The 27,126-nt window shown below is 44.3% G+C and overlaps 1 pseudogene; it reads left to right on the top strand.

Annotated features, from left to right (window-relative positions):
* Positions 1 to 7,265: 7,265 nt before the first annotated feature.
* Positions 7,266 to 27,126, top strand: part of LOC147085093 (osteoclast-associated immunoglobulin-like receptor) — a 32,430-nt pseudogene continuing 12,569 nt past the window's right edge.

The following is a 27,126-nucleotide window of genomic DNA, read 5'->3' as shown; positions in this document are numbered from 1 at the left end:
TTCACTTTGGTAGCAAGAATAGAAGAGCAGATTATTTTGAATGATGATCAATTTTTAAATGTTGGTGTTCAGAGAGATTTAGTTGCCCTTGGTCAGGAAACACAGAAAGTTAGCATGCAGGCACAGCAAGCAATGCAGAAGGCAAAGGGCTTGTTGTCCTTTATTGCAAGTGGGTTGGAGAATACGAGTATGGAAATCTTACTACAATAGTAAAGAGCTTTGGTGAGAGCACACCTGGAGTACAGAGCACAGCTTTGGTCTCTTTATCTAAGAAAGTGCATACATATATTAGAGGGAGTGCAAAGAAGGTTCACTAGAATGATTCCTTGGATGGGGGCTTTTTCCTATGCGAGTTTGAGTAGATTGTGCCTTTACTCTATGGAGTTAGAAAAATGAGAGGTGATCTCATTGAAATATATAAGATTCTGAGAGGGATTAACAGGGTAGATGCTGGAGAGTCGAAAAATAGAAGGAACAGTCTCAGGATAAGGGGTATAACACTGAGATGAGAAGGAATTTCTTCACTGAGAGGATTGTGAATCTTGGGAATTCTCTACCCCAAAGGGCTATGGATGCTGATTCATTGAGTATATTCAAGGCTGAGATCGATAGATGTTTGGACTCCAGGAGAATCAAGGGATATGGAAATCGGGCGGGAAAGTGGAGTTGCAGTCGATGATCAGTCATGATGTTATTGAATGTCTGAGCAGGTTCGAATGGCTGTGTGGCCGATTTCTGCTACTAATTGCATATTGGTATATTTGTGATTGTGTGGGAGTGTGTGTGCTTATGTTTATTTGTGTGTGTGTGTTTCTGTGTGTGAATGCGTTGTATATGTGTATATGTTTATATATGTGTTTGTGGCCGTGTTTTGTGCGCACGATTCGGCCTATGGGTATGCATTTGTGTCTGTTCATGACGTTATGTGTAAGTGTATCTCTGTGTGTGTGTGCGTGTGTGCATGACATTATGTGTATCTGTGTGTGTGTGTATCTGTGTTTGTGTATCTGTGTGTGTGTGTGCATGACTTTATGTGTATCTGCGTGTGTGTGTATCTGTGTTTATGTATCTGTGTGTGTGTGTTTGCATGACATTATGTGTATCTCTGTTTGTGTGTGTATCTGTGTCTGTGTGTCTGTGCATGACGTTATGTATATCTGTGTGTGTGTGTATCTGTGTTTGTGTATCTGTGTGTGTGTGTGCATGATGTTATGTGTATCTGTGTGTGTGTGTATCTGTGTTTGTGTATCTGTGTGTGTGTGCATGACGTTATTTGTATCTCTGCGTGTATGTGTCTGTGTTTGTGTATCTGTGTGTGTGTGTATCTGTGTTTGTGTATCTGTGTGTGTGTGTGCATGATGTTATGTATATCTGTGTGTGTGTGTATCTGTGTTTGTGTATCTGTGTGTGTGTGCATGACGTTATGTGTATCTCTGCGTGTGTGTGTCTGTGTTTGTGTATCTGTGTGTGTGTGCATGACGTTATGTGTACCTCTGTGTGTGTGTATCTGTGTTTGTGTATCTGTGTGTGTGTGTGCATGACGTTATGTGTATCTCTGTGTGTGTGTGTCTGTGTTTGTGTATCTGTGTGTGTGTGTGCATGACGTTATGTGTATCTGTGTGTGTGTGTATCTGTGTTTGTGTATCTGTGTGTGTGTATCTGTGTTTGTGTATCTGTGTGTGTGTGTGTGCCTGTGCATGTCGTTATGTGTGTGTGTATCTGTGTGTGTATATCTGTGTGTGTGTGTGTGTGTGTGTGTGTGTGTGTGTGTGTGTGGTATCTTAAATCATGATGCTTTTGAATTGGCTGACAATCTTCTGCATTCTGAGTACTGACGAAATTTGTACCAGTAATGGGATTTCAAAAATTAAAATGTATTAATCCAATATATTAATCTCATATATTGATCACATCTATTAACCACATTTAACAAAAACAGAATGAAATCAGTTAAATGAAATTACAGAAGGAACACAAATTGAATGCAACTGGACAACCTGCCAAATATCGCAAAAGTAATTTTGTTGATTCCATTAGGAAGCCAGTAAAAATAACCATTAATATATTGTAATGAGTTAAGCGCATTATATAAAACATGTTAAAACATTATTTGAATAAAACTTCATGTTACGTGTTTTGTCTTCTGTTTGATATTGTTGATAGAAGAGACTTCATTTAAAAACAGTGAGGTTGCTAATGATAGTGTGAAAACGCATTGTACAAAATAACGTGCCTGTTGCTATAAAGACAAATAAACGATGGCTATTCCAAAAGCGAAATCGGAAACTTGCAGTTATCATTGATATGCGTTTTTCTCTGGGCCGAATCCATTATGAAAAACCTACACCAGGTTAGATGTGAGAGGAGAGCGGAATCCTTTATTATTATGGGGAGTGCTACCGATTTAGAATGATAACCGTCTAAATAAGAAAACAGTATAAAGTATCACATCGTATGTTGCATCGTGGTGTCTTTATGTTCTCAAAACGTGGCCTCTGCATTGAAGGTAGGATTCATTTCATTTAAGTTGGCGGCAGCTTTTACCAAACTGGCATGTCCTGCGAATTTCAGAACAAAAAGTGTTGTATTCCATGAGACAGGTTAGATCATGATGCTCAATTTACCGATCTCTATCATTGATTCATTTCAATGTAAGTTCTGTTAACCAATCAATACACAAGCCAAGTATACAGAAGTTTCATTGGAGTCGAGGTTCAGATTGGACGGTCGGCCTCCTGCTACACACACTGCTCAATATTCAATTCCATTAGTGTCAATGGAACTCAAAATCAGGCGGAGCGTGGAATGAGCGACCAATCCACTAATTCCCTTTTCCGCTACCGCCAGGGACAGATTTCTACCCCGATAAACTTAGAATTCCACTTTTTTATAAATTTAGGATTCATCTTTATCTCTCTCCCTTTCTCTTTGTTTCCTCCCTCTTTGTGATGCCGCACATGCTTTTTTGTATTCCTTATCTGAGGAAGGATGTTCTTGCCATGGAAGGAGTTCAGTGAAGATTCACCAGGCTGATACCTGGGGTGGCAGGAATGATATATGAGGAGAAATTGGATCGACTGAGCTTGTACTCGCTGGAGCTCAGAAGAATGAGAGAGGATCTCATCGAAACTTATAAAATTCTAACAGGACTAGACAGATTGGAAGCTGGATGGATGTTCCCGATGGTTGGAGAGTCTAGAACCAGGGGACACATTCTAAGGATAAGGGGTAGGTCATTTAGGACAGAAATGATGAGGACTTTCTTCACCCAGAGAGTGGTGAAACTGTGGAATTTTCTACCACAGAAGGCAGTAGAAGCCAATTCATTAAATATATTCAAGAAAGAGTTGGATATATTTCTTAAGGCTAAAGGGATCAAGGGGTATGGGGAGAAAGCAGGGACAGGGTAATAAATTTGGATGATCAGCCATGATCGCATTGAATGGCGGAGCAGCCTCGAGGGGCCGAATGGCCTACTCCTGCTCCTATCTTCTATGTTTCTATGTTTGGGGCTTACTAGCAAGTTGACTGGAGTCTGCCGGGAATTTTTTACTCCCCATTGTAGAAATAAATATATTCATGATTTAACTCAATTTGTGTATCAAACACATGTGGTTGTATCATGATAGCAATGATACACTTGGTCTGTTTAAGTTGAGGATAGTTAAATGATGATAAATTCTGTATTTTACCTTTTCTTTTCCGATTCCTTATGGCGATCGCTACAGCGACTGCTCCAACACCCCCAACGCAATCACACAAACATTGCGAACCATCATTTCAATTGGTGATTTGGCTGTGAAATAACAAGCAGTTGTATTAGACAGACAGGTTCGTGTCTGAATTTCACCACTAATTCATTTTACACTTGGTTACTTTTCGCAATGCTTGAGATCTAACATGTCGTCGAAGTTTGGTTGTGCTGTAAACGGCACTTAAAATAAACTCAACCGCAGCAAATTTGAAGCCCTCGAGTTTAAAGGGGATTGGCAGCATGGACTAGCTATTGGCTGAGAGGGAGGAGGCGGAGAGCAGTGGTGAATGGCTGTTTTTCAGAATGCAGGGATGTACAAATCGGTGTCCCCTGGAGTTGATATTAGGACCATTGCTCTTTCTGATATATATTAATGAACTGCACGGTGTATCGGCGGAATAATTGCCAAGTTCACAAATGACACAAAGCATAGAAATATAGTGAGCAGTGAGGAGCATAGTAGCAGACTTTAGGAGGAAAGAGAAAGAATGGTGAATTGGGCAGAACAATGGTAGATATATTTGATGCAGAGATTTTTGAAGTGATGCATTTTGGCAGGGAAAAAAATGAGGAGCTGCAGAATAGACTCAATGGAAAACATTTACACAGGGTGCGGGAACAGAGAGAACTGTCCATTCACATATACACATTTTTGATGGTCGCAGGACAAGTTGAGAAGGCTGCAAAAAATGAATCCGGGACACGTTGGTTTCACAATAGAGGCAAAAACAAGGAAGTTATGGTAAAGCTTTATATATCACTCCTTACGCCTCAGCTCGAGTCTTGTGTACTATTATGTTCACCACACTCTAGAGAGAATGTCACGGCCTTGGAGCAGGTACAGAAGAGATATACCAGAATTAGGGAATTCAGTCATGTGGAGAGACTAGAAAAGCTAGGATTGCTCTCCTTGGAGGAAAGATTAAGAAGAGATTTATTCAAAATTATGAGGGTTTTTTTATAGAGTACGTAGGGAGCAATTGTTTCCACTAGCAGGAGCGTTGTTAAGGAAAGGCCGCAGATTTTAATTTATTTGTCAAAAAAACAGAGGAAGGGTTTGGAGATTTTTTTTTAACTCAGCGATTTATGATCTGGACTGCAATGCCTGAAAAAGTGTTGTAAGCATCTTCGACAGTAACTTGCAGGGCTAAGGGGAAGGAGTAGGGGAGCTGGACTGTTTGGAGAGCTCTTTCAGAGCGCTAGCACAGGCACAATGGGCCGAATAGCCTCCTTCTGGGCTGAATGATTCTATAAATATTAGCTGTGCAGAATCTTCTTCGAAGTGAATATTTTTTGTCAGAAACAACCTGATGGTTTTTATATTCCGTAATAGTTGTAAAAGGGCGTACAATGGTTCTTATTAATACACAAACCGCATTAAACTATTTTTGGCTTTTACCAGCACTCAATTTTTGCGAATTCTTCACGGTCTATCAATATTTCCTCCTCGCAAGACGAAGGGTGAAATCCGAATTCGGGAGATTTACCATAAGTGGGGAGCGGATCGGCTGACCGTTATACACGCAGCTCATTTTACTTTCTATTTGGGTTTAATTTGAACTCCAGGCGCAGGTGAACAACGGGCGACATTGAATTAGCCGCTGAATGGGCAACTCTCCCGCTTTTAAATTCCATCACCTTCAGTGGAAAGGGAAATCCGGTGTGGTTTATAATGGGGGTCTATTTCAACACTGCACATTCTGCGCCATCAGCCAACTGTAAGGTTCACCTATTAAATTCAATGGGAACTAAATTCGGGCCGGGTGTATAACAGGTGATGTATCCGCACCATCCCTCTTTGAACCCTTGCCATTGAATCCCCCGTCTCCCAGTTGAGGCCTTGCTCAAATTGTTTACTGTCCAAAGAGCGCCCTCGTGTACTTCGTGAAATGTGTCTATTATTCTTGTTCCGGTTGTTCAAAGGCCAGTGGCCAATGCTCTGTGCCTCATTGCTTGAACCCACTGAACCATTGGGTAAAGCAGCACCCATTTGTGTTGTTCATTGTTTGATAACAATATCTTCCTGGACTTTACTCTTACCTTTTCTATATCAATGGTGGGATCACATTTGGGAAGGAAGAGCGAATATTTGACGTGCTGGGACAAATTTTCAACATAATTGTTTAGGAGGTAATTTGGTGTCGCATATTGTCTGTACTTGATAGAACCCAGCAATTTACATTCAATTTCGAGCGGTTTCATAACTGGCAGCAGATGCGATTCCGCACATGTCCCATCCCCGCACAGGTGGAATTTCACCACCTCGAATCTAGGTCAAGGGTTACATTCGATTAAACTACATTTTACCCACAGATCTCTTGAGTCTAATGCAGCTTTCTTTCGTTCCATGTGTTATTTGTCTGTTTGTCAGGATGAATTGATTCATTTATACAGTGTGGCTGCAGAAATCGAAAAATGTATATATTGCCACGAGCCCTGTATTCATTCTTTACCTTTACCCACATGTCACTGTATAAATAGCACTCACTCTTTACAGTCACCAGCACAAGTTGACTGATAGCTGATGTTATCACTGTTCCATTAACCATTGCTTTATAGCGATAGGAGTAGACTCCTTCATCATCCTGAGTCACATTTGTGAAGGTGACAGAATTATCCTCTGCTGACACAGTCAGGGAGGCAGAGCAATTGGTATCGCCAGCTCTCTGCAAGAAGAATATGATGCTGCGATAGACAGTCTATCTGGTGCAGGTAATAGAGGCGTTTCCACCGATTTCAACTTTTCCTGGATGTATTGATATAACTGGTTTAAAAATCTCTGAAAAGAAAACGTATTGAGTGAATTTGACTAAATTTCCTATGTTGAAGCCATTGCCATCAATTCAGTGTAGAGTTGCGCTAAGTACAATTGGGCAAGTTGCTGATGATATGATTGAGTCGTTAGAAGTCAATAGAGAAATTGGACTCGGACGGTGGCGAAAACCGTATGGTGTCGGATCGGCCACCTGCTCTATGTAGCGACTGATATTAAGTTCAATTGACAGCATATTACTCGGCGAATGAATTGAATATCGGGCACAGCATATACCAGGTCACTAATGTGCTACCGTCAGTTTTAAAAGTGCACTCCCTACCCCCTGCCCCGCCATGACCAATTCCACCACAATCATTCTTCATACTTCAACTTCACGTTTGTCTTTAATGTGCTAAATGTTGATCCATTTCAGTTTCAGCGTGGTTCGGATCCTCATAGGTAGCAGATTCATTCCTGGATAATGGGCTTGTTGTTTATTTTGCTGGCTAAGTGTATTAATTGTCGGTAAGCATTGGCAGCTGGTTGTAGAACCGTCTCCAGTTACATTTCCATTGGTTTCTTTAATGGGAACACCGGGGTTCTGCCCAAGCGGTAGGTAGAATATCTATCCCTATATGACTAATGTTTAACCAGATGGTTGTCACTATTCTTACTGCTGTGCCTTGCAGAACAGGAACACACTCTGAAATAGCCCATTTAAAGTACTGGGGCTTCCACAGGGGAAGCTCTACAGATATGGAGAGGCAGCCACATAATACCAGTTATGAGAAGATTTACATGGCATGTGCCAAAATTGTTGAAGGTGAGCAGAGATGTGGCAAGTCAAAAGGTTTAGCAGGATAATTCACTAGAGCAGGAGTCAGTTAGTCTAATGCTTTACCAATCACAACAATTGTCACGAATAGAAGTGAAAGACACTGGGGCCTAGAAATTCAGCTGTTTGCGCCAGACGTTAGCGCCAGATTTCCGGCGCTGTCCACTTAGCGCCCGGGCACCGCCGGATCTGCGCCTACGCCGAAATTCAGCTGGGCTTTAGCGCCGGTGCAAAGTGTTAGCGCCCGGTCAGCTGCGCGCGCATCTTATGACGTCATTCCGTCGTGCAACGCCGTTTGTGCGCCCCAAACCGGAAATTCAGTGGCGCCCGGCCGATGTTGGCGTGGCGCTACTAAGAACTGTGAAATGGAACTCAACAGAGGCCCTGTGGGATTCGGGGAGCGCTAATTAAAGGGCACATCCACTCACCCATAAAAGCTAGCCATTTCGCTGCAATGACTTGACTGGTTTGGATTTCTGCACAGAGAGCAAGGCACAGAGATTACTGATTTCGGACACCATAGGAGAGGTCTTTTTGGCTTCTAGCCAGTGCTTTGACATTTGCATCCTTGTGATTTTGCAGGTTGGAACTTTGTAATGGGGGCTGCATGGGGGGCCAACCCTCAGTTGCGACATTTTGTGCGAAGGGCTGGCATACGCTTTGAGACAGGCCCAGGCATGGCTAGACGCAGAGGGGCCATTAGGCATCGCCAACGTAGGCCTTACCCAGTCAGGCAATACCGGGAGCAGGTCTCATATCTCACCATGACTGCGGCGCATTGTGTTAAGAGGCTGCGCTTCAGAAGGGAGGTGGTTGAAGAGATCTGCCAGCGGCTTCATGCAGATTTGCAGCCACAGCTCATGTCCAGGGCGTCTCTCTCGGTGGAAGTGAAGGTCACGGTGGCTCTCAGCTTTTATGCAAGCGGCTCCTTCCAAGCCACTGCTGGGGACATCGCGACCATCTCCCAGTTCGCCGCGCATCGCTGCATCCGACAGGTCACCGAAGCATTTTTCGCGAGGAGCCACCAATTCATCTCCTTCCCCATGACCCAACACAAGCAGGAGCAGCGTGCATTCGGATTTGCCAGGATCGCGGCCTTCCCCATGGTGCAGGGCGCCATTGACTGCACGCATGTGGCTATGCGGCCACCTATCCGCAATGCCGAGCAAGACCGCAACCGGAAGGGCTACCATTCCCTAAATGTGCAGCTGGTGTGTGACCACAGGCAGCTCATCCTAGCTGTCAATGCCCACTTCCCAGGAAGCATCCACGATGCCTTTATCCTGTGACAGACTACTGTGGCTGACATGTTCCAGGCACAGCCTCAACCAAGGGGATGGCTTCTCGGGAACAAGGGCACCCTTTGTGCACATGGCTCATGACCCCGCTCCGCGCGCCCAGGACCCCAGCGGAGCTGGCATACAATGAAAGCCATCAAGCCATAAGGAAACTAATAGAGCAAACGATAGGCGTCCTCAAGCAACGGTTCCATTGCCTGGATCGTTCGGGCGGGTCTCTTCAGTATTCGCTGGATAGAGTCTCCCAGTTCGTCGTGGTCTGCTGCATGCTCCACAACCTGGCTATCCGCAGGACTCAGGCACTGCCACCTGACATTGGGCCACCACCTCAGGAGGACGAGCAGGAGGACCCTGAGGAGGAGCAGCACCAGGCCAGGAGGGAGCGACAAGGTCCAAGGGCCGTCCAGCGGGGGCTTATTGCTCGACACTTCTAGGCCCCCTGTCAGGGAATGGCCTGGCCCACTGAACGCAGCCGCTTCGCAAGCCCTCAGCCGGTTAACCCAACAACCACTTGAAACATGACACCTGCACATGGTGAATAAATAAACACCTTTATTTGAAAACCTCAGGGCCCTTCCCACATGGAAGAGCAAAACAGAGAAGACCCCCAAAAAACAGTAACAAACTTCTGTCACTCCCAAAACCTGAGGAGGACTAACATAACATCAGCATCCAAATGGCCTCGTCACTGGCCTAACAAAAACAAGCCCCCCCAACAACACAAAGACCCCCATAAAACAAAAACACATAATGCCCCCCAGAACAGAAGCCCCCGCATCACCCAAACCCTCGGTGAACACACTCTATTGGGTGTGGCGAGAGGGCGAGTGTGTGGACAGGCGTCTTTTGCCCCGGCCCGTCCTGCTGCTGCGCCTCAAGCTGGGCCGTGAGGCTGTGCCGAGGCTGGGGGAAGGATCCTCAGGGCGACAAGGCGTCTCGCCAGATGCCCTTGGGGGTCGGCCTACACGAGGGCGGGCCCGGGAGGGGCCGGCTGGTGGCTGCTGCAGCTGTGGGTGGCCATCTTCAGTGGCTGCAGGAGCTCCTTGCACCGTGGCTGGGGGAGTGGCAGGCTCGCCTGCACCAATGGGTACAAGGTGGGTGATGCCAGGCGCGCGCTGGTCGCCAGACACACGTGCACTCGGGCGGCCTGGCCGGGGAGCAAGCGCGGCAAACTGTGGGTGGCCAGACCGGTGTGCGGCAGCAGGGAGGCGCCTGGCCTGGCGACACCTCCCCGCCAGTGCGAGGGTCGCAGAAGTCAGTGCCCCAACTGCGCCGGCATGTCCCCGCATCTGCAGTCCCATTGTCTGGACAGCACCTCTCAGCTGGCGACTGGCGTGCTGCGCTGCCTCGAGTTGCTCGACCCCCCTCTCATGCGCTGCCACAAGGAGCTCCACCCCCCTGGCGTGCGCTGCAGTGAAAACCTCGAGGCCCCTGGCCTGGGCTTGGCCGAAAGCCACCACACTTTGAGAGAGGCTTTCGATGGCCTGAGGCATCTGTGCCAGCACCTCCATGACTTCCACGTGGCGGCTCTCCGACGCTGCCGACATCTCGTCCAGGAGGCGCACCTCCTGGGCGACGTCCGAGTCCGGACTGGAGGGCGCCTCCACCCTCTGGCCAGAAGGCTGGCGTGCCGCCGGAGCGCTGCCGCGTGCGGCCACGCCACTGACACCAGGTTCTGCCCTCCCCTCCACCGCCTCCCCCCTCTGGGCAGAAGGGTCGCGTGCCGCCGGAGCCTTGCCGCGGGCATCCATGCCACTGGGACCAGGTTCGGGGCTCCCCTCCCCCGCCTCCCCCTGGCTCTCCGGCACGCCAGACGTATCCCCTTCATTGGCATGTCCTGGAGCGGAGGAGGGTTCCCCCAAGGTGGCGCGTTCCTGCTGCTCCTCCACGTCCTCCTACTCCGAGGGCCTGGCTGTGTGGGCTTCAGGGAGCACCTCCTCCTCACCAGCTGAAAGCAGAAAGGCACAAGTGTAGCTTTAGAGTGAGGACAGGCCGACAGCGAGGGAGGCCGCACTGGTGCATTATGCGCATTTATCGGCCACTGGGGAAGGATGTAGATCTGATGCGCGAGGGCAAGGATAGAGGTGCAGCCGGTCCTGTCCTTACCAGTGGGCTCCAGTATAGGGTCGGCATCGCCGATCGCCACAGGCCCAATCACCGGGAGCTGCAGCAGTCGGGCCACCCTCTCTTCCAGAGGCGTCAGCTCCTGGAACTCGCGAGGGCCTCCACCAGTGACACGGAGGCTCCTGGCATTCCTCCCCAGCTTGGCCTGCAAGAGAAAGGAGGTCGTCTAAGTACAGTGTGGTGCCCTGTAGCTGTGTGTGACGCCTGCCATGGTGGAATAGCTTGCACAGTGTAATGCCCTGTAGCTGTGTGTGAGGCCTCCCATGGTGGAATAGCTTGCACAGTGTGGTGCCCTGTAGCTCTGTGTGAGGCCTCCCATGGTGGAATAGCTTGCACAGTGTGGTGCCCTGTAGCTCTGTGTGAGGCCTCCCATGGTGGAATAGCTTGCACAGTGTGGTAAGTGCAGAAAGAGCTCTTGATTAACATGCAAGTGCCATTGCAGCGGCAGCAGGGCTGGCCATTAGACCTTGGATGTCCCTTTGGCCCTAATGGGAGGTGCACATGCAAGGATGAGGGGGACATTGGAAAGGGTACTCACCTTGACCAGCCGACATAGGTCGTTGTATTTCTTGCGGCACTGGTCCGCACTCCTGGGAACATCTGAGCTGGAGGAGACCCTCCGGGCAATTTTGGTCCAGGCCTCCCTGAACTGGCTCCTGGGAGCCTTCCTGCCACTAGACGGGCAAACGACCCGCCTTCTTTTGCGCACCCCATGAAGGAGCACACCCAGCGCATGCTCAGAGAAGCGTTCGGCTCTTTCACGGGCCCTCTCCATGTCCTCCAGGCGTTGATATGCCACACAATCACTCCTGAGGCCTAGTTGCAGGGCTGCAGCATGCAGGGCGTGGCTGCAGTCAAAGTTGACCCTTCCCCCTTTAAGAGCTGGCCGGCGTCAGGGTGTCTGCTGACACTCACCACATGATCGCACCTGCGCTGCGCCCGGAATCGGCGTTATTAGGCTGCATCGCCGGATTAGCGCCTGAACACAGGGTTCCAATGCCTTGTGCAGCGCTCGGCCAAAAAGTTGGCCAAATCTACTGAATTTCGGCGAGCTCGCCTGCACTTTCCGGTGGGCGCTAAACTTGACGAGCGCCCGACTTTAGCGCCGCAATAGCGTCAGAACTGAATTTCTAGGCCGTGGTCCCAGCACTGACCCCTGTGGAACACCACTAGTTACTGATTGCCAGCCCGAGAATGAAGCATTTATCCCAACTCTTTGTTTTCTGTTAGATAGCCAATCTTCCACCCATGCCAGTATATTACTCCCAATCCCGTGATTTCTTATCTTGATCAGTAATCTTTTGTGTGGAACCTTGTCAAATGCCTTTTGGAAGTCCAAATACACCACATCCACTGGTTCCCCTTTATCCACAGTTTAACAACTCGATTCACTGATCACATACAGTATCTTATCTCCGAGTCACCCAGAAATCCCCTTTTTCTGCAGAATAATTTTGGAGAACCGAGCAATTCCTCGACTCCACCTTTCAATCTCTAACTGATTACTTACAGAGTCTTTCCCTCCCTTGGGAAAGAACGGTTCAGATTCACTAAGAGAAATTGCTGACAAATATCCTGTAGATTACACCATTGCACAAATCAAATAAAGAACTATCACTCAAATACTGGATTCAGGTCCAGAAAATGCTCCAATATTGTGCATTTCTGTCATCTTTGAACAGACCAAAAATACATTTTAAAGTGAAGCCTATGCTATACAGTACTACAATATCTTATCAGTTACTCATATTCTCTTTTATGTTAATTGTATTACAATATCTACTCACCTATATTTTAAAACTACCCATGCATGGAATACTATCGTGTTTTGATTAAATAAAGTCTTTCATAACCTGTATAACTTTCTGACAACACGTTTATACAGTCTGTGCATATTAGTGACGGACACCACCGCATCATCATCAACCGACCCCCTCCCACCCCACCAGCATGTCGCTCTGTTTTTTTTAGACTTGTTTTATCTTGAGCACAGTCACCATTCAATCATGTTATGCTGTTTTCTCTTTCGATGAATTGCGTCTTTTGTCGTTTTCTGAAACTTTAGGATTTTGCAGATGCTCATGACACCATTCAGACCTCCCTCTCTCTCTGTCTCTGTCTCTCTCTCTCGCTCTGTTTGTCTCTCTGTCTTTCTCTCTCTCTCTCTCATGGCAGGTGCAGTACAATGTGGATAAATGTGAGGTTATCCACTTTGGTGGCCAAAATGGGAAGGCAGATTATTATCTGAACGGCAGTAGATTGGGAGAAGGGAAATTGCAACGAGACCTGGGTGCCCTTATGCACAAGTCGGAGAAGGTAAGCATGTAGATGCAGCAGGCGGTTAAGAAGGCAAATGGTATGTTGGCCTTTGTAGCGAGAGGATTCGAGTACAGGATCAAGCTCAGGGTCAGAAAGAAATGAGTGGTGCTGAAGGCTTGTTTTTCAGACTGGAGAGAAGTATGTAGTGGGGTTCCCCATGGGTCGCTTATTGAGTCCTCTGCCCTTGTTCCTCTTTATTAACGACCTGGACTTGGGGTTAAAGGGCATCATTTCAAATGTGCAGACCCCTGGCTGCTGAAATGTAATGCAGGGAAGTGATGCCTGTTGGAAGGAAGAATGAGGTGAGACAATATAAATAGCTTGGTGTAATTTTAAAGGGGGTGCAGGAACAGATAGACCTGGAGGTTCACGTACACACATATTTGAAGTTGGCAGGCCAATTGTAAAGACTGTTAAAAAGTATATCGTATCATGTGATTTATAAATAGAGCCATAAAGTAGTGATGAATAATTATGAGGTGATGCTAAATCATTACACATCATTTTTGGGGGCTCAGATGGAACATTGTCATAGAGTCATAGAGTTATACAGCATGGATAGAGGCCCTTCGGCCCATCGTGTCCGCGCCGGCCATCACGCCCTGTCTAATCTAATCCCATATTCCAGCATTTGGTCCGTAGCCTTGTATGCTATGGCATTTCAAGTGCTCATCCAAATGCATCTTGAATGTTGTGAGGGTTCCAGCCTCCACAACACTTCTGGGCAGTGAGTTCCAGACTCCAACCACCCTCTGGGTGAAAAAGTTCTTTCTCAAATCCCCTCTAAACCTCCCACCCTTTACCTTGAATCTGTGCCCACTAGTTGTTGACCCTTCTACTAAGGGAAAAAGCTCCTTAGTATCCATCCTATCTATGCCCCTCATAATTTTGTACACCTCAATCATGTCCCCCCTCAGCCTCCTCTGCTCCAAGGAAAACAAACCCAATCTGCCCAGTCTCTCTTCAGAGCTGAAGCGTTCCAGCCCTGGTAGCATCCTGGTGAATCTCCTCTGCACCCTCTCCAAAGCTATCACATCCTTCCTGTAGTGTGGCGACCAGAACTGCACACAGTATTCCAGCTGTGGCCTAACCAGTGTTTTATACAGCTCCATCATGTCCAGTTCTGGCCATCACATTATACAAAGGATGTAAAAGCCTTGGAAAGAATGCAGAGAAAATTGAACAGAATGGAAACAGATGAGGAACTTCGATTATGTGGACATGGTAGAGAAGCAGGGTGATGTTCTCTATGCAGCAGGGAAGGGCAAGGGGTTTTAATAGATTTGTTCATAATTTGAAAGTATTTTGATAATGCAAATAGGAAAAACCGTTTCACTGTCCAGAGATCAGCAACCAGAGGGTGCACATTTAGGGCAGATGGTAAAATCGCCAGAGGGAGCGCTGCACTGTCGGAGGTGCCCTCTTTAGTATGTGACGTTAAACTGAGGCCCCTTCCTCCTCCCTCAGATGGATGTAAGTTATCCCACACCATGATTCAATGAAGAGCAGGGCAGTGGCACTGGTGTCCTGGTCATTATTCCTCACTCAGCCAACCCAAAATAGCATTTGGAAAACTCACCTGTTTGGGAAGTTGGTGCAAATTTGAGGACAAATGACTATAAGATGAAACACATTGGAGAATAAATTATCAATATGTATATCTTGGGTACAGGTCTGAGAATAAAGCGTGAAATAAGAAAATTAACTGAGCAATTCTGGCACCGGCAGTTATAGAAACAGAATAATTAGTCAAAGTCTTCCCTGGCTGAATCACCAGCTGCCTGCAGTTAGAGCAAACTTGCTTCAGTCATTGCTCAATTTAAACTGTTTCCTTTGAAAACTGATATCTCTGCTGCAAACTGCTGCTGGCATTTTCACAGCAACACCCTCAGTTGAGGAAGATGCCTTTAATACACGCTGTTTTGTGCAGAGCAGTGTAGAGAGGGAAGTGTAACTTCTTGACTCACTTCCCTGTGAACTGTGGCTCAGTTGCTAGCACACTCGCCTCTGAGTCAGAAGGTTGTGGGTTCAGAGTCTCACTCTATGGTCTTGAGCAGATAAAGCCATGCTTGACGCTCCCAAGCAAAGCTGAGGGAGAGCTACACTGACGGAGGTGCTGTCTTTCGGAAGAGACGTTAAACAGAGGGCCTGCCTTCTTTCTCAGGTGGACGTAAAAAGGCCCCAAAACCACTATTTCGAAGAAGAGCAGGGGAGTTATCCCCGGTGTCCTGGGGCCAATATTTATCCCTCAACCAACATAACAAAAGCAGATTATCTGGTCATTATCACATTGCTGTTTGTGGGAGCTTGCTGTGCTCAAAATGACAGCGGCATTTCCCACAATACAACAGTGATTTCCCTTCAAATGTACTTCATTGGCTGTAAAGCGCTTCGAGAAGTCCGATGCTCGTGAAAGGCACTATATAAATGCAAGTCTTTCTTTTCTTTCAATTTTCTCGCTGTCTTCTTTGCAGATAGATCAGTGCCACAGAAGCGATACACTAATAATACAGCTCCCTTCTAATCAATTAGCGAAGGAAAACTGTGGTTCAGAGAAGGTGCCTTTATATGTATTCTCGATATCAATCATTACATGTTCAGCAATGTATTCATTTTCGGTTTAATTTTATGCTTGTCCTGTATATATGTAAGCTTGTCTAAATGCCTCTCTCTCTATCTCTTTCTCTCTCTCCCTCTATATATATATATATATATATATATATAGTGAGAGAGAGAGAGTGTAAGAGAGAGATAGATACCACAATCTGCATCGTGTATCTGAGAAGAACCTAAAGTGATCATCATAATTATAAAGGGTTTTGATAGGCTGAATCAGAACAAAAGGTTCCCACTGGCTAGAGATCGTTGACCAGAGGATGTACATTTATGGTAATTGGCAAAAAAAGAGGGGAGTCGCGGATTTTTTTAAAATATCCGGTTAATTATTAGCTGAAATTCATTGCTTGAAAGGAAAATAGAAACAGATTTCACAGTTAATTTAAGGTAAGTGATTTTATACTTGAAAAGGAAACATTTACCGGGCTTTGGTGAAACAACAGGGGAGTGGGTGAAATGAATAGTTCTTTCAAAGAGACTGCACCGGCGCGATGACCACATTCTGTGCTGTTTTATATATATATATATATATATATAGATATATATATATATGCACAATAATTTGTAATATGTCCCTGAAGAGTACACAAAATACTTCTGATTAACCAAATTGTTTGCTGCATGTCTTTGGAATAATACAGGGTATCATTATCAGAGATGAAATATGTGTGAAGTGATTTGTTCACTATCTATGGGTATTAAACATTGCTTCCTCCTAAATATTGCAATGGCTGCAGATAGGCTAAAGTAGGTGAAGCTAATATTTAAACAAATCTGCACTTTGAATAATGTAGCGAGTAATCTTATTGTTGTACTGAAAATAAAACAGGATTGTTGTGTGTTTAGCAATTAAATGTAATAATAAGTACATATATATGCAAATATATTAAGATAACGTCAACATACAATTAACATAATCTGGAAAAGAAATTAATCCTTCTGAACTTCTCTCTGTGATCCTAAAACAGTCTCTTTTTTAAATTAGGGTTTTCAATCCTTTATCATTGAAACAAGATGTTTAATATTGAAATATTTGTTGTCTGTTTTTTGTTTTTCATACAGGCCCCAGCATCTGCAACATTTGCCCCCTTGTGACCCCTCCTCATTGTTCTTTGATGTAATGTTTTCCAGACTAACCTGTTTGGACACCATTCACACCTTTGATTGCTGTGATTATCTCTCTGCCGAGGTGTGATAAATGGCAGTTAGAAAGATTACCTGTAAACATCTGGCATTATTCTCTGACTATATAAGCTGTGTCTTTATGCATCTCTCCACTTCACCTGATGAAGTAGCAGTGCTCCGAAAGCTTGTGATTTCAAACAAAACTGTTGGACTATAACCTGGTGTTGTGTGACTTCTTACATTTGTCCACCCCAGTCGAACACCGGCAACTCCACACCTTGAAATATCTTCAGAGAGGCGCTGGTAAGTTATATGTGATTGCCTAAAACACACTGCCATTGTAGGTGATTGTTTCAATACATTGTTTAATGTATGCTACAGGCTTATATATACATATATAGGAAAATGAGGAGGCCATTCCGCCCCTCGAGCCTGTTCTGCCATTCGTTGAGATCATGGTTAATTTGCGATTTATTTCCAGAAACACGCCTCTGGCCCATATCCCTTAATTCCTTTGGTTAACGGAAAGCTATCAATCTCCGAATTAAAATTAACAATTGATCTAGCAACAATTGCCGTTTGCGAGAGAGAGTTTCAAACTTCGATCAGCATTTGTGTGTATAATTTTGGAATTTCATATTTTCACTCCTGATAGGTCTGGCTCTAATTTTAAGACTATGCCACCTAGTCCAGGAATCCCTAACCAGTCCAAATCGTTTATCTCTATCTATTCTATCTGTTCCTCTTACTATCTTGAAAACATCGAACAGATCGACCCCTCACCTTCTAAATTTTAGGAAATACAAGCCTTGTTTGTGTAATCTCTCCTCGTAACTCAATATATAATATTCACACACACACACTGGTGTAACATGTCAAATTCATGTTCAGAATGAGTGTGTAGTAATTGTATGTGCTGACAGGTCAGGAAGAGAGTGTTTGAAGACCAGGACCTCAAACCCAGCACTAGGCTCCTGGTCTACAGAGCAGCAATGATACCGCCCTGCTGTACGCAGCAGAGACATTGACCATGTACAGGAGGCACCTCAAAGCACTGGAGAGGTACCACCAACGCTGCCTCCGCAAGATCCTGCAAATCCTTTGGCAGGATAGGCGCACCAATGTCAGTACTCTCGTTCAGGCCAACATCCCCAGCATCGAAGCCTTGACCACGCTCGATCAGCTCCGATGGACGGGTCACATTTTCCGCATGCCCGATACGAGACTTTCAAAACAAGCAATTAACTCGGAGCTCCGGCACGGCCAGAGAGTCCCAGCTGGGCAGAGGAAACGCTTCAAGGACACCCTCAAAGCCTCCTTGAAAAAGTGTAACATCCCCACCGACAACTGGGAATCCCTGGCCCAAGACCATTGCACAAAGTGGAGGAGAGGCATCCGGGAAGGCACCGAACACCTCGAGTCTCTTCGCCGGGAGCAAGCGGAAGCCAAGCGCAAGCAGCGCACATCAACCGAAGCACCCCACCCTGCCGCCCCTTCAACCACCGTTTGCCCCACGTGTGACAGAGACTGTAGGTCCTGCATTGGACTCATCAGTCACCTGCGAACACATTTTTAATGTGGAAGAAAGCCATCCTCGGTTCCGAGGAACTGCCTATGAGGATGAAGAATATTATTCGTTCCTTTAGTAACAACTTGATTAAAGTGATATCTATGTTGCAATCTTGGTAACTACAGCGACAGCCACGTCATATCCTTTATGCCCAAACCAACGACTAAGGAAGTTAAGAAAGAAAACTATCTCGGTCCTTTGGAGGCTCTGAAAATTGTGTGCGAATCGAATTAGAACATGTATACTCTCTCAGTTCTTCTTGAGATCAGTGAGTATGATTCTAGTGTCTGGTAATTTTAAATCCACGAAGGTTTTTATTTCAATGTAAAGTTGAAATAGAGAGTTACGCAAACTGTTTGAATTGAGGAACAGTCTACACAGGGCGTTGCTCACTGTTGTATTTGTTTCTAATGAGCACAGTCGGTGATACTCGACCTGTGTTTGTAATTGTTAAAAGGTGGGCAAGCAATTCACAGGGTAAAAACTGGATGATGTGCTCTGGTAGCTTAAGGAATAAATCATACAGATGTTTCTCAAGATCTGGACACTGTTCTCGTACAGTTTTAAAAGCGGATTACAGGAAGTAAGGGCAGGGTATGTGTGGCTGCTATATCACTAATTCAAAGACACATTGTCTATCTAACTTACTTCAAACAGTAAGTGCTGGACACACTCAAAAAGTCAGGCATCAACTGTGGAGAGAGAGTAGAGTTATTGTTTCAGTTCAACGAACTTTCATCAGAATTGGAAGTTGTTAATGATGAGCAGTTTTTAAGAATATAAAGTGCCAGGATAAAGGGGACAGGAAATTAATAAAAGGAGGCAGTCTGTGATAGATTGGAGGACGTGAGTGATTCAGTGACAAAATGGATGATGGTGTAAGGCAAATGGGAGTGCTAATGTTGCTAGTCTAGAAACACATATTGGGTGCAGAGGATTTTTAATGTTTGCAGTGGAACAGCAACAGGTAAAGGAATCGTTGAAAATCTAACAATGTGGCGAGGCTTACCCTGGTTTGGGAATAGGGCGGAAGAGAGTAGGTAGACTGCCAGGGGTGCGGTTGGTGGTCGGAAATTGTTTCTGGGAGGGAAGGGATGATGAGAAAGTGTGAGAAAGAGGTTTCTGGGAGTGGTTCCCAGTTCCTGCACTTATTTTAAAAGCATTTCAACTAATATCTTCTAATTCTCATTACATTTATCGACCTGAATCGTTAACTCTGTTTCACTCTCCACAGATACTGGCTGACCTGCTGAGTGTTTCCTGAATTTCCTGTTTGTATTTCAGGTTTCCAGAATACGCAGTGCTTTGTTTTATCTACTTGCCTCACTATCTCTTTGTTTATCCTTTCTTACTCTCTCTCTCTTTTTTCTTTCTTTCCTTCTCTCTTTCTTTCTTATTTACTATCTTTCTACCATTATTTTTTCTTTCTCTCTCTTCTATCTTTCTTACTTTCTTTCTTTCAATCTTTCAATCTTTCTTTCAATCTTTCTTTCAATCTCTCTTTCTTTCAATCTTTCAATCTTTCTTTCAATCTTTCTTTCTTTCAATCTTTCTTTCAATCTCTCTTTCTTTCAATCTTTCAATCTTTCTTTCAATCTCTCTTTCTTTCAATCTTTCAATCTTTCTTTCAATCTTTCTTTCAATCTTCCTTTCTCTCTCTCCTTCTCCCTTTCTCTCTCTCTTTCTCTCTGTTTATTTATTGCTCTGTGTCTATATCGATGTGTGCATCTATCACCTTTTGCACTAATCCACAGGTTGTTCCCCTGTGTCTATTCCCATGAGCTGTTTGGCTGACAGTCCAGACCCAAGCCATTCATTTCTTTATCCACTTTCTCTCCCCTTTTACTTTTCTCGCTCTCCCTCCATGACCGTGCCCTCCTGTTGTTCTGCCTCCTTCGCTCTCTCCACTTTCGGATACTCTGCCCTCCCTAATCCCTACCCCAATCCATCTAAACGAATAAGAGATGTTATCCATTCCTTTTTGTGACAACTTGACTAATGTTAACCCAGTGCCCAAATTAGTGACTTCAGTCTGTGTTGCAATCTCGGTTACTACAGCAACATTCACGTCTTATCCTTTATCTCCAAATCAATGAGGAAAGCAATTAACAAAACACAATATCTCGATATTTTGAAGGATCCGCACAGTGTGCACGAATCTAATTAGAACATGCTTACTCTCTCAGTTGTTCTTGGGATCAGTGGGCACGGGTGTACTGTCTGGTTACATTAACTACTCGAAGATCTTTACGTCAATGAAAAGTTCAAATAGAGAGTTCCGCAAACTGCTTGAATTGAGGATCTGCCGACACAGGGGTCAGCACACAGCTGTTTTTTACTAATGTGCATATTTGATCATTATCGACATTTCTTTGACATTTTAATTACATGAAATAGCAATTCACAGGATACAAACTGGATGATGTGCTCTAGTAGCTTAAACAATATCACACAGATGTTTCTCATGATCTGAACAATCTTATCGTACAATCTAAAAGCCTATTAAAGGAAGAAAGGAGAAGGTATGTGAGGCTGCTATAAACATAAGTCAAAGACACATTGACCCTGAATTTCCGTTCGGAGGCTTCGTGCGTGCGGCTGCCTCTGATCAGGAAAAATCTACGCATTAACCTGTTGGCTCTGTAGGTGCTGAGGATTGCGATCCTGGGCCTCTCCACTACGAAATGTGAGGAGGACCATATATCCCAGGGACTCATGTGGTTCGGAGGCTTGCCCTGTTCAAAGTGCAGAGGCTAGTCCTTGATCGGCAATGTGGCAGACGGAAGGTAGTTAGACTCCCAAGTGGGCGGATATTTATTATAAATGCTCTTCATCTCTAGTATCTGCTAGTTCTCTTTACATTTATATACCTAAAACTTTAACTCGCTCTCTTTCTTTTTCTTTCTTTCTCTCTTTCTTTCTCTTTATTTCTCTCTCTCTTTCTCTCTCTCTTTCTTTCTCTCTCTCTTTCTCTCTTTCTCTCTCTCTTTCTCTCTCTTTCTTTCTCTCTTTCCCTCTCCCTTTCTCTCTCTTTCTTACTCTCTCTCTTTCTCTCTCTTTCTCTCTCTCTCTCTTTCTCTCTCTTTCTTTCTCTCTCTTTTTCTCTCTCTTTCTTTCTCTCTCTCTTTCTCTCTTTCTCTCTCTCTTTCTCTCACTCTTTCTCTCTCTCTCTCTCTTTCTCTCTCTTTCTTTGTTTCTCTCTCTCTTTCTCTCTCTCTCTCTCTTTCTTTCCCTCTTTCTTTCTCTCTTTCCTTCTCTCTCTCTTTCTCTCTCTCTTTCTCTCTCTTTGTCTCTCTTTCATTTTGCTTCTTTGTTTATCTTTCTTTCCTACTTTCCATCTTTTTTTCTCTCGTACTTTCTCTCTTTCTTTGTTTCTTTCTTTTTTCTTTCTTTCATTCTTTGCTTCTTTCTACCTTTTTATCTTTCTGTCTTTCTTTCCTTCTCCTTCTTTCTTCCTTTCTCCTTCGCTCTTTCTCTATTTATTTCTTTCTTTCTTTCTTTCTTTCCAATAGTCTAGAACAAAATGTATTAACATTTATATCCACTACGAAACACAAAGTGACATTTCAAAATGTTTTCCTCGGTGTATACGATCTGTTTAATTGTGTAGTAATATAATTATGCTTGTTATTGTTTGATAATTTAGAATCAATTTGAATTTTGTGCCTTACCTGTACTGAATTATAAAGGTACACATAAATCTGGGGAAGAAAATCTGATGTAATTTCGGAAGTGATAACATGCGAGCTCTGGGAGCAGTTGGTTAATGCGACAGGTCCACAAGATAGTGATAGGCAAAACCTTTTCATTGATCCTATTTTCTCTTTCAGTTCATTTCCAGGCGTTGTTCGGACAGATATTAATATGTAAGTATGCGACTTTAAAATGAATAGTGAAATCATTAATATAGCCATCAGTGAGCCGAAATTAATATTTGATAGTTGGGATTTCGTTTAACTCCAGGGCGCATTAATCTATTACAGGAATTATTGTGCAAATTCCTGCAATTTTTTTTAAAATTCTGATATTCCAAAAAAAATGCACTTATTTGAATGTCGATCAGGGCTTGTACGCATTTTGTAAAATTGTATTTATCATCACTGTCCATCACTATTAGGGCTAGATATTCATCTCGGGCGGGGCGCAAAACGGGCAGCATCGGATCAGCCGCCCATTATACGCAGCGCCTGATATTCAGTAATTGGGTGGATCAATTGGTTGGCGACCCTTTCAGGATGCCAAAGTCGCTGGCGCTAATTTTAGCGCCCCTTAAATGTTCGCGCCCCTCCGCCGGAAATTCATTGGTAGTGTCCAAAGCAGAATGTGGAGAGCGGCTGGAAGTGCCCCACCTCCTTCTTGGGGCACCATAACTAAAGATCAGGGGGCTACGTGCAACAGCGCCACGTGCATTGGAGCATATCGCTGCCTCTTTGCAGGACTCCTCCCCTGATTAATAGGGTGGAACCTAGCGCCGCGTGCATTGGGGCACTGCTAGACCACCGGGGAGTGGGGTGCAGTTAAAACAGCCTGGTCTACCCCTGTGGGCGCTAATGGGAGGTACAAATCCACCTAATTTACCAGTTTTTAAAATGACTGCAGTTGCACTTTCCTGTTATGTTATTTGAAACATCATGTTACTGTTACAGTAATTTAAAAAATGCACATTAATTCCAATGATCTAGAAAGCGGAGGGCAAGCTATCGCCTGACACTTTTACCATTTCAGTGCAGGAGCATACATTGGTAAAGGACAGGTTGAACTTAGGTTATTACAATGATATCCATGTTAATTGATTGAAGCTTTTCGGTGTTTAAGCTCTTTTGACTGTGTTTTCCTCAGATGATTTACCGAAGCCAATCTTCACTGTGAATCCACCATATGAAGTCCTTGTATACGGAGAGACAGTAACTATGACTTGTCGCTGTCAGTGTCCCCTCACAATGAACCGTTATATCCGAAAGAACAGTTTATTCAGAGACCTGGTTGCTCCTAAAGGACAATGTTACACCTCTTATGATTTCACCGCAGCAGTTGGCTATGATGACATTTACACATGTGAATGTCTACACTCGGAGAATGGACAATGGAGATCTTCACATCCGAGCAACCCTGTTCAGTTAATTGTTCGAGGTATGTTAACAGAATCTATTCTCCCAATGGGATTAGAACAATGTGTGCTTACTCAGCAATGAAACGATCCAGTGGAACTGAAGGACACTTGGGCTGCAGTTACATTGGACTTTGGATGTTCCTTTTCAAACCCAACCTCTTTACATGGTGTGAGCGGATTTCTTAATGGTTACCTTGAGCTAAATCTGACCCAACATAAATACGCAGATCCCAAATTTTAATTGGTAACCCAATTTATAATGTATTTATCCTTTGCCACTGTGCTATAAGCTTTGTTTGCAGTACACTAAGTGCATAGCTTATGGTAAATGACAATGGTTGCCCCAAGTTGACCACATATCTGTTTAACGCTTAATGCTGATTTTACCTGGGAGAATAGTGTAATTGTATTTTGAGAGGCTATCATGCAAATTGACGCCCTCTACTGGATACCACAAGCACCATTTTGCATGTTGGTCATTTACAAACTATTTAAAATTTAATTATGCATGCCAAAAAACGATTACCAGCACGAAATGCGTGGTTTTTAACTAGGCAGTATCGTTTAGGAAATGGTGGAGACCTATAGGGTGTAGGAATGCTAATATCAATGCTCTGATTACTGAGAGTGTTTGCACTGTGAGTATCAGGGAACATAAATGAGAGCCTGAAGTATTAAAAGTATACAGGAATCTGTTGTTCTTAAACAGTCTTCTGTTTTTCAGTCGAGTAGTAAAGACTTCAGTGTTATGGTAATATATTACTTTATTTTTTCTACTTTAACATAAACAGCAATCTAAACAGAGAGTATAATATCCTCCCAGTATAAAACAGGCAGTGTTTTATCAGCAGTTCCGAGTGTAGGCATACACTCAAATAGGTGTCTCTCATTTTCTGAAAATTTTACACAAATGCTTCCTTTTTTACACACTTTTCATTTTATCAAACTAGACGTGGCCTGGCCTTATTTGGTAGCCTCCAGTGAATGCATTTTACTTCAGCTGATTCATATCCACACAAGTTGACATTTCACGTACGTCATCATTCTGTAGTTTCCGGTCAATGCACAGTCCCTTAGCCGATTCATACCCACACAAATTTACATTTCTCATACATCAACATTCATTAATTTCTAGTCAATGCACTGTCCTTCAGACGTCTTTTTATGCACACAAACTTACAATTCTCGTATATCAACATCCCATTGTCTGGTTTGCAATGGTGTGTGATAGGATGTTTATATTATGGCAATAATATATTCCAAAGCCTTACTTCAATCTTGAACACTGGCTGTTGCTTAGTGAAATCTATCTCTCACTCTCTCTCTCTCCCGTTCGCTCTCCAATGATACCAACCACATTTCTTTGATTTGTACTGAATGAACTAAACATGAAAACCTTCCAGAAGTCGAATTAACCGAGTTCCTCATGACACCAGAATCAGATACATGAAATATCGGTCTGAGAATGGGAGGACCATTTAAAGAGTTGAGTCAAAGAAAGTTACAGATTGTGCTGATTGAAGGGCGATGGACAATAAGCAGATAAACAATTTTTATTTTTTGAAAGCAGAAAAAAAACAGGCTGAAGGAAATACTTCACATAAAAGATAGAATCAGCACATTCTGGTTCATCCTGTTTTCCATCTGTCCTTTCCTTGTAAGTAATAACAAAAAGCAATGCATGCATTGGAAGCAAGACGACAGATTTAGTTCTACCTTTAAGAAAGTCTCCTCATATGTCATTGAGTAGACTTTGGACACACAATTTCATACGTTATTTTTGATACAGATGATCTCCCGGAGCCGACTTTCTACATGGACCCAGATTCTGGTGCAGTTTCAAACGGGGAAAATGTTGTCATTTCCTGCAAAGGCGACATTCGCTCCAGAGGGGGAACATTTCTCTTGTTCAAAGATCAGAAAGGAAATCCTGTACAGTCCCGTAATGTGAGTGGCGATGAGCGGATTGTGACCTTCAACATAAATACCCGAAGCGAAGGCTCTGTGGAAAATTACAGTTGTCAATATCAAACAGAGGTCGCAGGACGTTCGAGGAATTCGCCATTCAGTAAAGATGTCCCGATTACGGAGACAGGTAGGGAGCAACACATTTCAAAACGAGGTTGTGTGTTCTTGTATCTCAATGTTTGTCTCCTTCGCTCATATCTTGTTAATATAGGTGACCAATTCCCTTTAAAATCGAACTGAGATGTACATATTTCGCTGCAACAGTTACCTGGGGATCGTTCTTTTATCTGCTGGCGTAAAGTTCCCATTTGTTCTGCATAGTCTGCAGAGGCTGACCCCCCCCCCCCCGCTGTTATCCAGAAATAATGGTCTGAGTCCAAAAATACCTGGCTCTTGCTGCTTGAAGCCAGTTAGCTATCCTCCTTGTTGTGTCTCCAGAAATGCGTTGCACAAGACTGTTTTCTGAAAAAAAAGATGCCCTTTATACTGGAGAGGACGTTCCCTTTAATTAGCGCCCCCCGGGGCCCGCGCTGGTTGTGTTGCGTTCCTTTTTCCAAACGCTCCGGCCGCCCGCCGCACAATGGGGTGGTCCGACTGAAGTTTGCAATCGGGGCGGCCAAAGGGCGTTGCACGAGGATGTGACGTCATTTTCTGCGCGCGCATCTGGGCGGGCGCTAAACTTTGCGCCGGCGCTAACGGGCAACTTAATTTGGGGCGGGGCGCTAACTGTGCTGCGCCCGGGCGCTACACGCATAGTGCCCGGAAATCACTTCTCTTAAGGCGCTAACTGCTGGCGCAAGCGACTGAAAATCTAGCCCATAGACTCTAATGAAGTCCTTACGTCTCCTGTTTTACATTCGTAAAAAGGAAAGGCCCTTACACACGCGCAAACCTGTGGAAAAAAAATGATTTCAGCGCGCACGCGCAGACTCCTGCGTGCACGCATTCATCCTCTGAACCCCTTGGTTCAGAGGACAGGAAACGCCGGTTTTCCACGCATGCGCTGTGCATGCTGAAAACCGGCACTTCCGTAGGGCCCACGCGTGAGTACCCCGTCCGTACTCATGCGTTGGGCCCGGAATTACTGGGCCTATATGTTTAGAGGCTGATGTGCAAATTCACGCCCTCTACTGGATACCCCGAGCACCATTGTGCATGTTGGTCATTTACAGCCCATTTTAAATTTGACTATGCATGTTAAAAAATGAATACAAGCATCAAATACAATTTAAGGTGTGGTTTTTAACTAGGCAGTATCGTTTCAGATCCGGTGGAGGCCTATAGGTGTGGAAATGCTAATATGAATGATCTGATTAAAGAGAGTGTTTGTACTGTGAGTATCAGGGAAAATAAATGAGAGCCTGCAGTGTCAAAAGGTTACAGGTATCTGATGTTTTGAAACAGTTTTCTGTTTTTCAGTCAAGTAGTAAAGACTTCAGTGTTATGATTTTATATCACTTTATTTTTTTCTACTTTAACATAAAAAACACTCTAATTTCTTCAGAGATAACGCAAGCAGAGTTTTGTCAGCAGTTCCTAGTGTAGGCATGAAGTTAAATAGTTTGCTCCCTTTTTCTTAGAATATAACACAAAAGCTTCCTTTTTTATAAATTTTCATTTTATCAAACTGGAAGTGGCCTGGCTTTATTTGG

Source organism: Somniosus microcephalus, unplaced genomic scaffold, assembly GCF_052327205.1.
Source record: "Somniosus microcephalus isolate GS21.2 unplaced genomic scaffold, FLI_Smic_1.0 unresolved_chr9, whole genome shotgun sequence".
Lineage (NCBI taxonomy): Eukaryota > Metazoa > Chordata > Chondrichthyes > Squaliformes > Somniosidae > Somniosus > Somniosus microcephalus.
Note: the sequence above shows the minus strand (reverse complement) of the source record. Positions and strands in the feature narration are given on the sequence as shown.